The sequence below is a fragment of the Eubalaena glacialis genome, chromosome 5 (genome assembly GCF_028564815.1).
Source record: "Eubalaena glacialis isolate mEubGla1 chromosome 5, mEubGla1.1.hap2.+ XY, whole genome shotgun sequence".
Classification (NCBI taxonomy): Eukaryota; Metazoa; Chordata; class Mammalia; order Artiodactyla; family Balaenidae; genus Eubalaena; species Eubalaena glacialis.
The window spans coordinates 45993878-46011939 of record NC_083720.1 but is presented as its reverse complement, the minus strand read 5'-3'; the positions used below and the strand labels follow the sequence as shown (position 1 = coordinate 46011939).

Sequence of the window (18062 nt, the reverse complement as noted above, 5' to 3'; positions counted from 1 at the left end):
TGCAACAAATTGAAATGCAATAAAATGAGGTATACCTGTACGCTAAAACCATAAGGCTTACCAGAAGAAAATTCTGGAGAGTATCTTTACAACCTTGGGCAAAAGTCCTGAATAGATACTTCACTAAAGAAGATGTGTAAGTGGCCAATTAGCACATGAAAAGGTGCTCAGCATCACCAGTCAGCAGAGAAATGCAAAATACAACTATAGTTAGATACCACTTCACACCTAATAGAATGGCTTAAATTTAAAAACTGACAATATCAAATGTTAGCAAAGAAATGGAGCAATGCACATTAGACAACATACATGCTGGTGAAAGTATAAAATCGTACAATCACTTTATAGAACTGTTTAGCAGCTTATTATAACATTAAACATACACTTATGCTATGACCCAGCACTCTGGTTCCTAAGAATTTACCCAAGAGAAATGAAAACCATGACCACAAAAAGTCTTGCACAGAAGTGTTCATAATATTACTCATGATAGTCAAAAACAACAAAAACATCACCAATAGGGAAATAAATTCTAGTATAGTCAAAAAATGGAACACTATTCAGCAATGAAGAAACAGAGGGTATAAGAATAAAGAGGAGTAAATGTTAGTATAACAACATGAACAGGTTTTTCAGAATTATAGTGAATGAAAGAAGCCAGACACAAAAGAATCCATACTGCATGATTCCATTTATATGAATTCCAAGAACAAGCAAAACTAATCTATGGTGAAAGAAATGTGAAGAGTATAGAATATGGAGGTGGGAATTGACTGGAATTGGGCATAAAAGAACTTTCCAGGGGAACGGGAATGTTTTTGATTGAGAGATTGGTAGCACAGGTAATATATATTTCTCAAAACTCATCAAATTATACACTTTAAAATATATATATTTCTGTATGTGTGAATTTTACCTAAATAAAATATAACCTTTTTATTGTAGTTTTAATGAAGTTGAGTGAGTGAAATTAAATGTATATATTCAAATCACTTTTTTACCTGTTTCTAATTTTTTACCATTATAAGTATGAACACATAATTTCAGAGACCATTGACTGAGTTCCCAAAGTAGAATTTCTTTATTAAAGACGTTATTTATTTTTAGACTTTTGAGACATATTGGAAAACTTCTTTCCAAAAGTAATGGACCAACTTATAGTCTCATCTACAGTGTATGAAAATACCCATTTTCCCCACCTAGCCAATATTAAGTATTGTCATTTTATCAATATTTAACAATAATCAGACACTAGATTATAACAAGACACTAATGAGAAGAACTTCTAAAAACTCACAGAGCCATTACTGCATCCTAGGAACTGTTCTAAGCAATATATCTCTATTAACACCCATTTACTATGCAAAACAACCTTGAGATAGACACCACTATGACCCCATCTTACAGGTAAGGTAACTAGCAAATATGGGTTAAGTTACTTGCCCAAAGTTAGCCAGTTAGTAAGTGTTAGAGCTAGGTCTTCAAACTCAAGAATTCTAGTTCCAGAGTTTGTGCTCTTATCCACTATAATATTTTCTCATTATTATTGAATGATTTGATTACTGGTGTGACTGAACTTTCTCTCATGCTGTTGGCCTTTTGCGAACTGCCTTTTCACGTTCTGTGCTCATATTCCTAATAAGCAGTTTGTCAGGGTTTCTTTGTTTTTTTTTTAACGAACAATTCCGCAGGACAATAACCAAAGAAGTAGTATTTACAAACCCTCTGGTGGTTCCACCGTGCGATGCTGCGCTTCTTGCCGGGGCGAGATTTCGGTCCCGGCCGATTAACTCATGCAAAAATTCTGCGGTCAAAATCATGGTGCTTTTCTCGGGCGGCTGCTCCCACCAGCCCCGGGACCGGCCAAAGTAAACGCCGGCGACACCACCACCAACCCCTCGGACCTTCACATGGGCCGAAATGGCTCTCCTGAAGAGGAGCTGAATAAAACTGCTTCCGGGCAGACGCCTTCCCAGAACGCCGTGCGCACGCCTTCCCAGAATGCCGTGTGCGCGCGTGCGCCCGAGGGGCCACAGGGGTTTTTTTTTTTTTTTGAGTTGTAAGAATCGTTAGAAATTAAGAATATTAATCTCTTATCAGTTTTATCTATCGAAGTATTTTCCCAAGATGTTTTTCTTTTGCCACTTATTTTTTCATAATTTTTACATTATTTTATAACTTTTAAAATGTGTAATTTTTTTCTTTGTTAAATACTGCCTATGAGGTCACAATATCAAGAAAATACTAATGCATTCTATAAACATCTTGTCTCTAACAGCTACTTTAGATTCTAAAATGTGTTTAAAATTTTAGTTAAATAAATTTAGGATAGGTGTATGTTTTTGGACTCTAACAAAAATAGAATAAACACTATAATGGTAAACATCTTCCTTTCTAATTACCCTTCATCTGATATGTCAAATACACTTGTAAACCATATCGCTGGGAATATTTTAACACAGAGAAACAAACGACAATATGTGTGCCCCTTTAAGGAACAGAAACATCATCCATTGTGCAAGCCAAAGACTTAAACGTCTTCCTTGACTCCTGTCTTTCCTTACATTCAATATCCAATCTATCCATCAAGTCCTACAAAACATATCTCTAATATGTTAATTTCGTTCCTTCCCATCACTACCATCCCACTCCAAGCCACCATCACCAGACCTGTCACTATAGCCCCCTGGTGTCGCCTTTATTCTGCTGTGGCTTCCCCACCATCTATTCTCAACCCAGCAGCCAGAGTGATCCTTTTATAATGTACATAACATGGTCCCTTTCCCCTGTTTAAAACTTCTAATGACTTTCCAATCACAATTAAAATAAAAACCAACTTCTTTCCCAGCTCACAAAGTCCTGGGTGATCTGCCCCTTGCTTTCCTTTCCACCCACGTCTTGGGCTACTCTCTTCCTCATACACTATACTTTGCCACAAAAGCCTTGGTTAAGCTCCTCTAATACACACTGAAGTTCTTGAGCACGTTTTGTCTTTTGCATGCTGTTCCCTAGAGTTAAACGCTGGCTAGCCCCGACCCCTCCAATCTTTGCATAGCTTGCTAGTTACCTTGCAGGGAAGTCTCCTTTGGCCTCCCAGTCACTCCATAGGATGTCACCCTATTTAATTCTCTGCACAATACTTGTCACTTTGATTTATTTGTGTTCACTACTCGCATAGTTTTGTCTGCCCTCACTAAAATGTAAGCTCTGTGTCTTCAGACCTTGTCTGTCCTGTTAACACTGTATATCTAGCACCAATAACAGTGCCTACACATAGCAGGTCCTCAGTAAATATTTATTAAAAGGAAGAATTGTGAAGTATCTGGAAATTATCTAATACCAAGGGATAAAAAGAAACTGAAGGGGCTTCCCTGGTGGCGCACTGGTTGAGAATCTGCCTGCTAATGCAGGGGACACGGGTTCGTGCCCTGGTCCGGGAAGATCCCACATGCCGCGGAGCAACTAGGCCCGTGAGCCACAACTACTGAGCCTGCGCGTCTGGAGCCTGTGCTCCGCAACAAGAGAGGCCACGATAGTGAGAGGCCCGCGCACCGCGATGAAGAGTGGCCCCCACTTGCCGCAACTAGAGAAAGCCCTAGCACAGAAACGAAGACCCAACATAGCAATCAATCAATCAATCAATCAATCAATAAAAATCTTTAAAAAAAAAAAAAAGAAACAAGATTTGTGTTCAATATATAATAGATAACTTTTAGAAAGTTAGAACACCCCCGAAATAGAATGTCCCATCTCTAAGGCACGATTCAAAAAAGAGATTAGACAGCCACCTATTAAGAAAACTAGAGATTGTTATTCCAGGCAATATGACCAACGTGCAGTCTTCCTCCTTCTTTTACCTGCTTGTATTTGCTACAGTGAACCTCTGCCCATTCTTCAGTCCTTGTCCTCCACGCTCTTACTCTCTGGGCTACTAACTGCTCTCAATCCTTGCCTTGCTCTTTGAACTTGACCTACATTTTTCACCTTCCCATCTCCTTGAAATAATTTTTCTTCTTTAAGAATTAAACATAAAAGCAAAAGCAGAGAACAGCTATAGCTGTACATAACTTCTTTATCACCACTCCTGGACCACCCACATGTGTGCACTAACAATTCACAGTTATCAGGTTCTGTTCCCTCTCAGAATTCCTATCATACAGGGAAACATGTTTCTAACACTACCTTTATTCATATGACGACCATTAACATCCATGAGAAGTGTTTAAAAATGTCATTACAACATACAATTTCTCCTGTAAAAATGCAGTAACTATTAGTGAAAAATTTCAACTGACCTCCTGCCAATTTATAAAGATTCTATAGGGACAGAAAAAAAAGAATTTACAGTCATCAACGTAAATTCTGTGACTAAAATAAGCTCCACGCTACATGTGCCTCAGCAGAATGGCAAAGGATTACATTCCGTGGATTTCCAGGGTCACTCAGAAATAGTGAGAAAAACAGAAATATTAAAGCCAGTAATGTCAAGGTTTTCTCTCCTTGGCATCTTATTCAAAGATGCATTTTTATGCTTCCATGCCATGCTTTTTAGATTATCAAATAGCACCATATGTAACTATAACCATATTATAAACAATTTACTTGACAACTGTGCATGCCTGCTCTTTTAAATCTAATAATTCAGCGCCTCCAGAAGATTTATAATGTACCAGCAATTTGCTCAGAACGGGCTGAAAAGTGTGCTGCCCTCCAGCAGAGCATTAGCCTTCGCTCTGTTGTGAGGGACGAACACATCGATTTTTCTAGTCCTTCTCCTAACAATTAAATACAGTCTGTTGCAGGCAGAAAAAGTCTTAAGTCAATTCTTTTGAAAAGGGGCCTCTATGAATATTTTAATGTCCTTGGTCATATTTTTCAAATGTGAAGAATTTACATGTCCATATAAACATTTTAGTCCATTTCTATTTGTTCCTGAAAGCACTGTATATTCATAGATCAGCAAGTGTATATGGAGTGATTTATTTGTAGAAATTTCTCATTAAATTTACACCTTTCTGCACTTGGAAAGTGAAGTGTTTTTGAGAGTAGGCAGCTTGTCTACAGTTATACACAACTCCATTACATCAAAGATCCCTTATTTCAAACATACAAGTAAGTACCCAAAGCCCTTTTGTTCCTATCAGAAAATAAGGATATAGGTAGACTAGAATTAGGAGAAACTGTCCAGTCTGGGCATGAATCCAGGGAACAGGTGGCTGTTCACCACCCAAATTGAAGTATTTCGCTAACCTGTTTGTATTCTCTACTGGAGCTAGTAATTTTTAGAAAGGAACATGCTTGATAATAACACATTATACAGACTAAATGATTTTGTTAACCTCAAACGAGATAAAATACTTCTTATACACACAGGAACCACCTGTGTCCTTAGTTTTGACCACCAGTTCCCCCTCCCACCATGGGCTGGTCCACGCACTCCCTCTGCGCATGGCCGGTCGGTGTCTGACTGCTCCCTCTCTCTTCTGTCCTCGTCCCCTTCAGTCCTCTTTGTGGGTTGTGGCAGACTCACATTCCCCCGTTATGCTTATTCTGTGCCTCTTTATTGCATTACTCAGACTCTCCTGCTCCGATGACTAGTTCTTAGAAGGTCGCCTTGCCCGTCTCCTCTAATTGCTGACCTTTGCACACTTTTTCTTTCTTCTGTGCTTGCTCAGTTGGTGAACTGCCACTGCCCACTTCAGGTTGAAACTATTTTGCCTTTCAGTGAACTTCCCGGAAAGTTCTTCATCTTTTCAGTCTGAATGTCTTTATAGGACAGGCCAAAGCCACTTTGTTTTGCTATCTCAACACCAGTCATGGAATAATATTATTATGAGTGTAAAGGAGGCTCTTTAGAACAATGACTACCCAACTAACTCATGGCATCAGCAATAGCTGGCTTTCTTGTCTCAGTATTTACTAAGGTAAGGGCTCAACTGAAAGGGCCCAGATGTACCCCAAAAGTAAATCTTAAATGGCATAATGTTGATGTCACACAGCTGAGGGGAATGGGTTCAAGAGATCTATGAAATATTTCAACCAATCCTCCCATATTGGCTCATCTTGAGCACACGTCCACTGAACTACCCTCCCCTACATCACTCCATCTGAACCTATCTACCCTTCAAAGTCCGATTAGTCTAAATGGATGAGTGCCTGTAAGAACTTCCTTTCTAGCTCTAACAGACCAGCAACAAGCACTTTAGGAAATGTCTCTGTGGTTACAGCCAGCACCTCAGGGCATCTCCTGCCTTTTTTCCCATCCTGCTTGCTCTGTTTTGGAGTCTCTGATTCCTGCCACATAACTGATTATCTCTCTGCCCAGACCCATTAAATTAACACATCGATAGTTATACGCTTGGCTCTCAACTCCAACCTCAGCCCTGGACTGTTGTACATACCTCCCCTTGGCTCCATATTCTCAGGCTCTGCTTTTAGGAAGCCAAATGAAGACAGTCTCTCATGGCCAAACTTAATTCTGATTAACATAAAAGACGAAGAGAAAATATGGCAAAACTGAAACACACACTCTGTGAGGACATGTTTGCCCCAACACTGGCCTCTTAACATAGGCTGACCAATCCAAGGTTTGATCACCTGCCACCATTAAAGTGAAACACAAACAGCATCCAACTTTCCCCTCGTTCAATTGCAATTCAGGCTCATAACTTTTGAGTCATTACCTGGCTCCAAACTTTTCATTCTAAGTCCTTATATTTCCATCCCTCCAGACCTCCAGGCTGGCACTCGTGGTATTCTCTTTGGCAGAGGGGCCTTAGATTTCTTCAACAAACATTGTTTTGATTTATGCCTTTAGTTCCCCAAATCCTCTGTCACTTCAGGTTGGATCTCTCTGCCATCACCTTGTCTTTACAAGTTGTAGTCCCTGAGGCAGAGAAAGGGACTCTGGGTAATTTTTACTTCATTTTTAATTTCACTTATTTTTATAATGATAGTTCATGTGTTGTAAGAGTTTTGTGAACTAAGTTATTTTGTGAACTAAGCCCAGGCTTCTTTAAAAAGAAACAAAAGTCTAGCGAGAGGCAAGATCCCATAGATGTTATATAATACCATACCAGAAAGGAACTTAAAACCATTAATGCCTACATAGCTCCTGTAACATGGCATGTGAAATTATGCTCATTCAAAATATATAAAACTTTTCCCAAAGTGAAAAAAAGTGTGCAAATTACACAGTCTAAAATAAAGATATTAATTAGCTAACTTTGAACTGCAAGCAGAATGTCTGCAACTTAAAGATTCTTATTTTTCACCAACTCTCATCAACTCCTTTAATTTTCTCCCACCTTTAATTTTATTTTTATGTAAAAAAAGTAAAATTGTGTTACTTTCCAGTCAATACAGAGGTTACCATTTGAAATTCAGCCAACAATTCTAGCCACTTTGAACTTGCATCTCATTAAAAATAAAAACATTTACCAGTACTGTATTCCAGTTCCCTAGGTAACCAAGACTCCACTTCAAAAACAGACTGGAGAGTCACAAGAAAGCATAATACACACACATATACTAAACCAAACAAAAGGCAATTTTATTTCATTTGCTAAAATGGATTTGACCAAGTGCTTTTACATAATGGCAGATGGTAGCTGCATTAATATTTATGTTGGACGTGGCAAGAGAGGATCGGAGGAAAAGGACTTTGGATTGAAGATTTATCCTTGGAAATAGGTAAAAACCAAGTTGTCAGTGTAGAATGAGCACAGGTTCCCAAATATGAGTGTGAATTCATGCTCTGCCATCCTACAGATATCTTATCTTGCATAAGTCTTATGTCCTCTGAACCTCAGTTTCCCCATGCATTAGAACTAAATTATAAGACTGTGATGGGAATTAAATGAGATAATGCTTGTAAATCATAATTATAGCTACCATTTTCCACATGCTCGTCCTGGACCAAGCTTACATAACAACACGATGAGGTAAATATCGGTACCTCCATTTTACAGATGAAGAAAGTAAGATTCTGAGAGTTTAGGTAACTTGTCCATGGCCACACAACTGATAAGTGGCAGAAGTGAAATTGAAAGCCAAGGCCTCAAAGTCCATGCTCTGGACAATTCCATTGCCCTGCAGCAGGATGGTATCTGAACCACAGTAACCATTCCATAATGCTTTTTCATATTAATTAGTATTGTAAATGCAAGGGGCACTTTTAGGGCTTCCAAGTTGCATGACTCTAAAGGAACCATTCACAACAGAGTCTTCATGAATGGCACACCTTGAGGAGTCATGCAGTACACAGCTAGTACTTCTGTACACAGTGACCCTAGGCACTATTTTTCATGGGTCTTTGTAATCAAGAAAGGAGAGATGGAAATAGATTCAAAGGAGGATTTCTATTTATAGTGGGCCCATAATATTTTGGCTCTCCCAGCATCTTCTGGACAGTTTTCACATGTTTGAAGAATGCCCTAAATTATGACTCTTACTTCTCCAAGCTAGAACTCAAAACTCCCTTTCCTAGCCCTCCTTGCTTAGGAAGTTTGAGTATAAGCAAATATTAGCATGGAGCCTGGATTAAGCCAATCAAGTTCATCTATATTTCATTCCAGAAGTGAGCAATGTGGGGCACCATGCCTGACTTTGTTTCCCTCCTCCCAAAATGTTTAATTTCCACTTTTGCCATCTCCTTACAGCACAGTCTTCTTCATACCAGGTCACCAAGCCTCACTTTCCACCACCAAAGTAGTCTAACAAAGTTTTTTAAACAATGACTCTTCTCTTCCTAAAATAACTCTTTGGCTATGCCAGCTGTCAAGATAGCAGTATTTTTCAGGCTTTCCTCATGATATACACTTGATATAAATGGATGGCACGTAGAAAGTGCTAAATAAATGTTAGTTCCTTTACTGTCTTCCCTACACATCTCATTTCCTCTTCAAGAACAGGAACTGGGCCTTATGTCTATTAGTGTACCCAAAGGTGTCAAGCATTGTACGTCAGGAGGTGTACAACATGATGACTTGGTGACGGTGGTGGTGGTGAGGACCCAAAACACAAAGATAAAGCACTGACAAAAAAGGTGCCCATAACCACCTGCTATAGGCTGAATATTTGTGTTCCCTCAAAATTCATATCCCAAAGCGATGGTATTTGAAGGAGGGGCTTGTGGGAGGTGAATAGGTCATGAGGACAGAGACCTCATGAACGGGATTAGTGCCCTTATAAAAGAGGGCCCCAGGGCTTCCCTGGTGGCACAGTGGTTAAGAATCCGCCTGCCAATGTAGGGGACACGGGTTAGAACCCTGGTCCGGGAAGATCCCACATGCTGCAGAGCAACTAAGCCCCCATGCCACAACTACTGAGCCTGCGCTCTAGAGCCCACGAGCCACAACTACTGAGCCCACGTGCCACAACTACTGAAGCCCATGCACCTAGAGCTCATGCTTCGCAACGAGAGAAGCTACCACAATGAGAAGCCCGCGCACTGCAACAAAGAGTAGCCTCCACTCGCTACAACTAGAGAAAGCCCATGCACAGTGCAGCAATGAAGACCCAATGCAACCAAAAATAAAATAAATAAAATAAATAAATAAATAAATAAAATAGGAAGTACTCAAGAAATTGTTAAAAAAAAAAAGAGTTCTCAGAGAGTTTTCATGCCCCTTCTGCCACGTGAGGATAGAGCCAGAAGGTAGCTGTCTCTGAACCAGGAGCCTCATTAGGCACCAAATCTGCCAATGCAATGATCTGCCAATGCAACAGAAATAAACTTCTGTTGTTTATAAGCCACACAGTCTATGATATTTTTGTCATAGCAGGCTAAACAGACTAAGACACCACCTATGCCTAAATGTTGTATTTCATTTTACAAGTGTCCTATGGAAAAGAAAGAAGAAAATTAAACACCAACTTTTGCTATTCCTTTTTTCCCTTTTAAATAATGCATTTTGATTTTTCATATAATCTTTCAAGTATCAGAGCCTTCTTTCTGTCTTGAACTATTTTTCTTAGTTCAACTATCTCTTTTGTTTCATTAAAACTTTCAACTGAGCATTCCCAAAGGCTCTCGGCAATGTAAATTAATTCCTATGGGCTCAGCCTTAATCATCTGGTAACAGAGCCATAGTGAGACTATGACCTGCCTTTGGTATCAGGAGTTGCCCAGGCTACCTAGTCTAGTTGTAACCATTATTTATGCAGACGCACCCTTCACCAGAACCTTAACCCCTTCTACTCTGTCAGTGACCTTAACGGCTTAATGATTCTTAAAGTATGTGATACCACGAACACGGATTACCAGTCTCCCAACCCCGTTCAAGCTCTCCAGGTTAGCCAGGTTGGCCTCCTCCATCACCTGTAACACTAGCTGATAACTCCTATCTGTGTTTGTGCCTGTGCCTTTGCAGAATCTGCCCGTCCATCCCTTCTTCTGAACTTCAGTGAAATGTCCCTTTTGTTTCTCCTCCAGCTCCAGAGTGAAAGTTAGTAGTTACTCAATGAACATTAATTTTTTGTATCTGCAATATGAGAGCAACAGAACTGACTTCAGAGCTGTTCTCAGGGTTAAATGGTATAAGGTATGTAAAGCACCTGGCACAGTGCCGAGTACATAACAAAGCTCAATAGAAGTAGGTTTCCTGCCATCTCCTCCTCCAGTCCCCAGTGGTCTTTCTTATCCCTGAACTCCTCCACTGCAGTGTTTTATTTCTTCTTCCACTCGTCTAGGCCCTGGTAAGCTCTTTTATTTAATTCAATCATTTATTTAATCAACATTGAATTTGTCTAAAACTGTTCTATGAATTTGGGATGATGTACAAAGTACACTCAGGGCCTGTCTTCAACAAATGCACAGTGGAATAGGAGCAGTAAATTGTTTTAATTAAACATAATTGTACTACAAGGTACTCTCTGCTACAAAGAAGTAATGTATAAAGGACAGAGTGACAGACACTGCTAGAGAATATCAGTGAAAACCTCAGCAAAAAGATATTTAAGCTGGGTTATAAATAATTAATAAGATTTCATAGAATATGGCAAAAAAATTTGCTCAAGCAGAGAAATGAAAATTTGCACTAAACAAATAACTCACCATAGGAAAAAATCCTGTAGGCATATTTTGGCTTATTGTATTATTAATGATGATTATCAAGACCATATTTTTTAAAGCAAAAAGCAGGATACACAAATATAAAGAAAATTATAGGGATAATGGAACAAATCATTTAGAAAACCTAGAATGTGTCGTTGCCATTTCTAGGAAAGTAAAGTGAATGAACAAAAACCTAATTATAAAAAACAAGGAAATGGTTAAATAAGTAGTGACTAACCAAATCAAGGTCCTATGTAGACTTTAATAATGATAATAATGAAGTAAATGTAATGTCATTTCAAATTTTTTAAATAATCTAAAATTGAAAATTCTTATAATACGTGAACAAAGACTTTAAAGGAAAATGCTTAATAAAAATGGTTGCTATTTGATGTGTTAATGGTCATTATTTCATAAAAATCTTTTAAAAATCCTTTTTAGTTTACAATTTCAAAAAGAAAGGCTGAGGTGTTACTATTCAGGAAATGCTTTTATGTTTTCAAAATTATTTTTAAATGTTTTTCAGACTAACTCATAACAATTTTTTATTTGCACTAAAAACAGCAAACCAGGAGCATCAAGTACTAAAGTAAATATTCCCACAATGTTAACTTACACTGTGTTCTCAGTGCCTTCACCCTCTCCTTCCCCATCTCAAAAACTCAAGTCGCTCCTATTTAGAAAAACTGGGTGGCTTTTTCCACCCAGGGTACAGCATAGTTAATGTTCAAAGCACAGAGCATTTAATTACTTACGGTATAAGGAGTTTCAACTGAAGTTGCCTCAATGAGAATACATTTATTTGGAGACAAAATGGATTCTCCTAATTCTTGCCTTTTCCAAACAATAAGATAAAACAGGAAAATCTTCACCAGACATATGATGCCTAAACATGAGATTAGTTGTCAGTCTAATGTGGAGTCAGAAGAAAGAATAAAGGAAGATCAAAAGTTAAGAAAAAGGAACATGTTAACTCCTATTAATTTTTATTTCCTGACATTTAAAATCATGAATGTTTTAGCATTTGATTTTTAATGTGCCTAAAAGATGCATTCTTGAGTTTCTTATTAACTAATTGTTATGGAATTTTACTTTCTCAAATAACAAGATTAATGCATATATTTTTAAGAAAATATCAAAATAATTAAAAGTCTTAAGAATGTCACAACCCAATTTTAAAGAAGCAAACTGAACTGACTTTACATTATTAGTGTCTTTTAAGTGTGATAGCTATCCATATGCATTTTATTAAATTTTTAATAAATGTAACAAACTGTACTACAAACAGTAAAATAATTATTTCCTTCAATACTCAGGATTTTTTTTTAGTTGTGTTGAATACTACAGTTTCTCTTTCACGGGAATTATTAATCTTGAAAGGTCAACTATAAATATCTTTTCCTAATATCTTTGTGGCTGGATAAAACTGAGCGTCTGCCTAATGAGCATGGTTCTTGTCAGCCTTGATTTTCTTTGTGTGGCTAGAGGAGATTGGGAACTCGAAATACATTTCCTATAGCTACTCAGCAACAGGGACCCAAAGTTTTCTGAAGCGTCTGCTGGTATGGGAAGCTAGCAAGTGAAGGAAAGAGGAAAGGCAGTGAGCGTTCTGAATCTCCAGAGATGCTCAGAGGACCAGGAAATGTAACAAGCATCTGCCACATATATAAATAAATTGCATTTAAGCAGCAATTACTCTTTATTAAGCATCTTACACACATATCCTCCACCTTATAGATGACAGAACAATCTCAGAGAGCCCAGTGTCATGACCATGGACGCTCAGCTACTAGAGAAGCTGGAGATGGAATTTTCCTGCCCCAAATCCTGAGCTCATCCAAGTACACCATCATAGCCCATGGGGTTTAGAGTCAGACAAACCTATGCTTGAGTTCAGGTTCAGCCACTTCTCAGTCTTGGGCAAGTCACTCAAGACCTCTGTGCCTCAGCTTCCTCATCTGTAAAATGGGATAACAGGAGCCTAGATTGCATAGGGTTGTTGTGAGCATGAAATACTACACATAAATCCCTTAGCATACACAAAACCCTGGGATCATCTAGTTGTTCTAGTTGTTGCAATTTCTGCTGCTGTTGCTATCATTCTTCTCTAAATGCAGCTGCCAGCACTGTTCTTGCAGGAGGTGCCATGGTGTGGTGGTTAGGAATGTTGAGCTCTCAAGCTATACACATCTGGGTTCAAATCCTACCACTGCCAAGTAAAGCCATGTGACTCTAAACAGGTTACTTAATCTTTTGTTATCTCCGTTTCCTGTAAAATGAAGGCAATTATAATAAAACCTATCTCTTTTGGCTGTTGGGAGGATTAAACAAGGCACATAATTGGAATACTTAAAATAGTGCCTAATGTATAGAAAGCACTTAATAAATATTCATTTTAATCTATTGTCATTATTATCTTATTAATTTCCAGCAGCTTCCCCAAACATCCTGACATTAAACGTATTTTAAAACATCTGGGCATCTGTTATGTGTGGATTCTGGCAGTACATGGAAAGAAAGTGAAGCTTCCTACCTCGGATAGGTGTGGTTACAATCTATTTTACTAGCTAGGACATAAATCTATACTCACTATGCAAGGCATCATAGTTTAACGGCCAGTGAAGGGTAAAGACAACAGGTGAGACCAGAGTCCAGAGGAGGAAACCATTTTGAAAACATTAGCCTTCCATCTTTGGGAGCAGATTTGTTATTTATCGCCAAAAAAAAAAAAAACAAAGGATAAAGGAAGTGAGACGTGGTTCCAGCACTCTGGAATTTCGTGGTCCTGTAAAATTTGTTAAAAAAAAAAAAAATCAAGGGGGGATGGTAGTGGGATGAATTGGGAGATTGGGATTGATATATACACACTAATATGTATAAAATAGATAACTAATACGAACCTGCTATATAAAAAAATAAAATAAAATTTGAATTAAAAAATTAAAAATTAAATTTTAAAAAATCAAGGGAAATGGGACTCTTTAAGACATTTTTATTTTGTCATGAAGGTTGAAGCGTTAAGAAAATTATCTACCCTCTATTCATACCCTAATATATCAAGAAAAAGAATATTTTATTCCGAAAGTAGGTAGAAAGAAATAACCTCAGAATGAAAAACAATCGTTACCCAAAAGGGAACCAATGATTGTGTGTATGTTGTGCATATGTACATATATATATATATTCAGATGCACATATAATAGCACCTCTTTGTTTCTGATTTCTCTTCAGACTGATGAAAACCTCATCAAAACCTTAAGCAGGTTGAATTCACAAACCAGCGTTTGGCAATCACTGGGGTAAAGTGCACTGCAGAGTATAACAGGTGTGGACCAGATCTACACTGGCAGAGCAAAGCAAAGAATTGGAATTAGATCATTTTAATCAAAATGTTTGTTTGCCTTCAGTTCCTGAAATAACTTCTTTCCTAAAATCTGCTTCCACTTCCTGATTCTGTTTGCTGGGAATAACAACTTTTTTAGCCTTATTATGCGAACAATCCCAACCCAGGGAACAGGACTCACAATGGGTTAAATTGAGAATCATAAGCCAGGCCAGTAAATGGAGATGGATTGTCAGTGTTCCTAGAAAGAACAGCTCCGTTTTCCAGATTTCCTGAGGAAGGAGCTGCATAAAGTGGCTTATTTGATTTTGCAGACGGAAGCAGGTAGCACGAATCTAGCAGGAAACAGAGCCCTCAGGGGAGTATTCAAAGAATGTTTAAAAGGAAGCATTTTAGAAATTTTTTTAAATAACTATTTCAAACAAAGTTGGAGATATTATGTGGAGTAAAGAGCACAGACTGTGAATCCCTACACTGCTACTTACTAGTGACATCTTGGGAAACCCTCTCAACCTCTCAGTGCCTCAGTTTTCTCATCTACAAAGTGGGGAGAGGGATAATACACACTTTGCAGGGTTAAAGATTAAACTACAATAAATTACAATGTATATAAATTGCCTGGCCCTTATTAGGTATTCAAAATGAATAGCCATTACAATTATGGTTAGAAGGTTTACTCAAATGAGGACCACTAATGTTTTCTATTCATTCAGCAAATATGTATTGGGCGCTTACAAGGTAAGGCAAGTCTTTGAATCCAAGGTCCTCAAAGTCCAGTGGCAGAGACAGGGAGCACAGAAATTAGTGCAATAGATTTTGACTGATTCTACAATTTAAAAAACAGAAATAAGGTACAGTGGTGGAATCACGGACCAAAGTTCAGAGCAATCAAATGCCTAGAGGAGGAGCCCAGGAAAAACAAAATGCTTGAACTGTCTTGAAAGGCATGCAGGGACTCCTTTGGTGGAGAAAGCAAGGAATGGCATTTCAGTTTGGGGGAACTGCATATGCAAAAGCATGAAAATACAAAAACCCCTAGTGTGTTCAGGGAACCATAACTAATCACTTTCTAGAAACCCCCAAACATTTAATTTGTCATGAGGATTTAAATGGGATATTCACGCCATTTTATCAAATACAGTAAAACTTCACCATGCAACAAATATGGCCATAAAGCAATTGGCAATTTGCTCCTATCTTCCATTTAGCATCCTCACCAGGAAATTGTGGCAACTTTGAAGGGTTAGTTCACTTCTGTGAGTAGAGGGGTGGTGTTAAAAGTGACTCTTCCCGCAGCGTTCAGGCATTTTTCAGTTTAGTGTATGATGCACATTTTGATTGTAATAATTGGTCTATTTCTTATACATCTAATAAATGAAAAACATGTTTTTCTTTCTTCCTCTGCACAACTGGAATAATATTTTTTCAATGTATATGATTTTTGTTTAACATTGCAACAACAAAACACCACAATTTTGATGACTAAATTTTGGGGACCACATTTAACATCGTGGAAGGAATTTACCCTGTTTATATACTAACACCAATTATTTAATGCCAAAATAACACCTGGGTTTAGCACATAGATTTCTGTCAGACTGGATATTGTTTAGCTAGTATCAACTTTTGACTAAGTTCTTCAGTGTTTTTATTAATATTTTAAAGGATAACACCCTAGCCATTTCTGAATCAAAATCTTGGGTTACAATAAATCTTTGTTTCTAACATCTTTATTGGAGTATAATTGCTTTACAATGGTGTGTTAGTTTCTGCTGTATAACAAAGTGAATCAGCTATATGTATGCATATATCCCCATATCCCCTAACTCTTGCGCCTCCCTCCCAGCCTCCCTCTCCACCCCTCTAGGTGGTCCAAAGCACCAAGCTGATCTCCCTGTGCTAGGCAGCTGCTTCCCACTAGCTACCTATTTTACATTTGGTAGTGTATATATGTCAATGTTACTCTCTCAGTTCAACCCAGCTTACCCTTCCCCCTCCCCATGTCCTCAAGTCCATTCTCTACGTCTGCGTCTTTATTCCTGTCCTGCCCCTACGTTCATCAGAACCTTTTTTTTCTTTTTAGATTCCATATATATGTGTTAGCATATGGTATTTGTTTTTCTCTTTCTGACTTACTTCACTCTGTATGACAGTCTCTAGGTCCATCCACCTCACTACAAATAACTCAGTTTCATTCCTTTTTATGGCTGAGTAATATTCCATTGTATATATGTGCCACATCTTCCTTATCCATTCATCTGTTGATGGACACTTAGGTTGCTTCCATGTCTTGGTTATTGTAAATAGTGTTGCAATGAATATTGTGGTACATGTCTCTTTTTGAATTATGGTTTTCTCAGGATATATGCCCAGTAGTGGGATTGTTGGGTCATACGGTAGTTCTATTTTTTTTGTTTTTTAAGGAACCTCCGTATTGTTTTCCATAGTGGCTTTATCAATTTACATTCCCACCAACAGTGCAAAAGCGCTCCCTTTTCTCCACACCCTCTCCAGCATTTATTGTTTGTAGATTTTTGATGATGGCCATTCTGACTGGTGTAAGGTGATACCTCATTGTGGTTTTGATTTGCATTTCTCTAATGACTAGTGATGTTGAGCATCCTTTCATGTGTTTGCTGGCAATTTGTATATCTTCTTTGGAGAAATATCTATTTAGGTCTTCTACCCATTTTTGGATAGGGTTGGTTTATTTTTTTGGATATTGAGGTGCATGAGCTGCTTGCATATTTTGGAGATTAATCCTTTGTCAGTAGCTTCATTTGCAAATATTTTCTCCCATTCTGAGGGTTGTCTTTTCGTCCTGTTTATGGTTTCCTTTGCTGTGCAAAAAGCTTTTAAGTGTCATTAGGTCCCATTTGTTTATTTTTGTTTTTATTTCCATTACTCTAGGAGGTGGATCAAAACAGATATTGCTGTGATTTATATCACAGAGTGTTCTGCCTATGCTTTCCTCTAAGAGTTTTACAGTGTCTGGCCTTATATTTAGGTCTTTAATCCATTTTGAGTTTATTTTTGTGTATGGTGTTAAGAAGTGTTCTAATTTCATTCTTTTACATGTAGCTGTCCAGTTTTCCCAGCATCACTTATTGAAGAGGCTGTCTTTTCTCCATTGTATATTCTGGCCTCCTTTATCAAAGATAAGGTGACCATATGTGCATGAGTTTATCTCTGGGCTTTATACCCTGTTCCATTGATCTACATTTCTGTTTTTGTGCAAGTACCATACTGTCTTGATTACTGTAGCTTTGTAGTAAGGTCTGAAGTCAGGGAGCCTGATTCCTCCAGCTCCGTTTTTCTTTCTCAAGATTGCTTTGGCTATTTGGGGTCTTTTGTGTTTCCATACAAATTGTGAAATTTTTTGTTCTAGTTCTGTGAAAAATGCCAGTGGTAGTTTGATAGGGATTGCATTGAATCTGTAGGTTGTTTTGGGTAGTAGAGTCATTTTCACAATGTTGATTCTTCCAGTCCCAGAACATGGTATATCTCTCCATGTGTTTGTATCACCTTTAATTTCTTTCATCAGTGTCTTATAATTTTCAGCATACAGGTCTTTTGTCTCCTTAGAAACAAATCAGTCACAGAAAGTAAACCCCAAGTCTACAGTTGCTCCCAAAGTCCACTGCCTCAATTTTGGGAACATTC

General features: G+C 38.1%; 1 pseudogene; it reads left to right on the top strand.

Annotated features, from left to right (window-relative positions):
* Positions 1 to 1793: 1793 nt before the first annotated feature.
* The window catches only part of LOC133091768 (dynein light chain 2, cytoplasmic-like), a 40670-nt pseudogene continuing 24401 nt past the window's right edge, over positions 1794 to 18062 (top strand).